This window comes from Pinus tabuliformis, chromosome 3_2, assembly GCF_031772625.1.
Source record: "Pinus tabuliformis cultivar Carrire ecotype Pingquan chromosome 3_2, CPIR1, whole genome shotgun sequence".
In the NCBI taxonomy this organism is placed as follows: Eukaryota; Viridiplantae; Streptophyta; class Pinopsida; order Pinales; family Pinaceae; genus Pinus; species Pinus tabuliformis.
In genome coordinates, this window is record NC_142302.1 from 706394898 (window position 1) to 706396961 (window position 2064).

Below are 2064 nucleotides of genomic sequence, written 5' to 3' on the forward strand. Positions count from 1 at the left end.
ATCCATGGGGAATGATTCTTAATCATTTTGTATAAGTACCAAGTCGAATTTTCCTCTAGGGAATGATTGAGAAAATCTAGGAATGTGTTCCCTACCATTTAATGCAAATTCCTAGTATTGGAGACTAGATCCACTAATCAAGGGATTTTGGTGGGGAAAGCTTCCTCCATTCATGGGGAATGATTCCTAATCATTTTGTATAAGTACCAAGTCGAATTTTCCTCTAGGGAGAGATTTTCATTAGTGTTATTGTGGAGAGAGCTTGTATTCTTGCAGCTCCATTGTATTTTCTTACAGGGATGTAATTCTATTGATGAAAATAATGAAGATTGGTGTCATGTTCAGCTTCTAAATCTTGTTCTCCTCCATAGGTCTCTAAGTTTCCTTGGGCTTGTCCATCCCAGGAACCTCAGAGCCCTTTTGTATCATTTTCTTTCCTTCTTTTCATTGCTTATTCACATGCATCTCTTGTTTTTATTTATTTCTATTTCTGCATTTAGAATTAATGATTTCTTGTTGTAGGATTGAGTTAAATGGTTGATGTAAGTTCTTTTGCAAGATCACAAGCATTATTTCATCCTTGGAAAAGCTTTGGAAGTTCATAATAATCATTGAGTTGCTTGGATTAGTCTTCTTATTCCCAAATCTAGATTGTTGGACCTCCTTTTTAGCAAAGAACAGTAAATTTCTGCTATTTTTAGAGCATGCTAACGAGCTTCAATCGAATTGATTCCACTTGCATTAGATCACAAAAACATTCTAGTTCATAACAAAAATTACCCCATTGCATTTGCACTTGATTTGGTTAGGCATTTCTTAGATTCACTAGCTCACTAGTTCTCAAATTTCTAGATTTTCGACTAGTAATGTTTTTTTTTTTTTTTTTTTTGCATGGGTTAACATAGGTCTTTTTTAGTGATTCCACTTGGAATAGGGACCTAAGACATCCTAGTTAATAAAAAAAAAATTCCCATCCAATTTTGATTTGATTTTCTTGGTCATTAAACCCTCACCAATTTCATCATTTCACAAGGAAACTTATCCAAGCTTTTTAAGTGAATCCGTCCATCTCCCGACTTTGGCTTTGAGTTCTCAGTGATCCTAGGAATTTTCCCACTTCGTTCCACCCATCACACACCTTTCCTAGGCCTCCCATCACCTCCAATACCTCACATTTTTCTCTCGGTTGTTCCTGTAGGTTTCTTGTAATTCTTATAGGACCATCCTGAGGGTTTCTAGTACATCCTGTAGATTTTCCTAAAACGACTTATTTTGAGGCCGAATTGATGGAAAACCTCTAGGAAGTCACCAAAAACCTCCCAAGAGTCTCCCATGCCATCCAAAAATCTCCTAACCCTTCCATCCAACCTCCAACATCCTTAAATTCACTTGCCACATTACCAAAGGAAATTAGTTTGCATACTTGATTTTGCATGAAAAGACAAAACCAAATTTGTCTCGATCTCTTTACTTGCACATTAGTGATGTTTGATGCTTCTTACTTCCATGCTTAGATAGTAGCATTTGGTTCATGATAATTTAGCATTATTGCAAAGCATAGTTTCTTGGCAGTTAATTAGGAAATGGTGTGATTTAGCATTGAATTTCCGTCTCTTTCCTTGTACTTTCTTTCTTGCAATAGGTTAAGGTTCCATTTTGAACATTTCATTTTCTGCAATTAGTTTAGGATTTGACTTCAATACATGCACTCCATTACATCATGACAGCAAAGGAATGACACATTGTATGTTGCACATATAGTGTCGACACCTCTTAAGTTTGTACGAACCCCAGGTTTATAATTAAAGTTGGTAGCCTTGGGAGTTGCAGCATTCTTGTTGCAATATCGAGGCTCATTAGTGACAATGGGAAGTATAGTGTTACTAGATTGGGCACAATTACTTTTCAGAGGGAGCATTGGGCTCCACTCACCTTGAAGAATGTTATGTATGTTCCTGGGCTGAAGAAGAACTTGGTATTTGTTGCCATGCTTGAGGATAGAGGCTATGATGTGATCTTCTCAAAAGGAAAGGCGTTCCTTCGACTGATATCCACGGGTCAAGT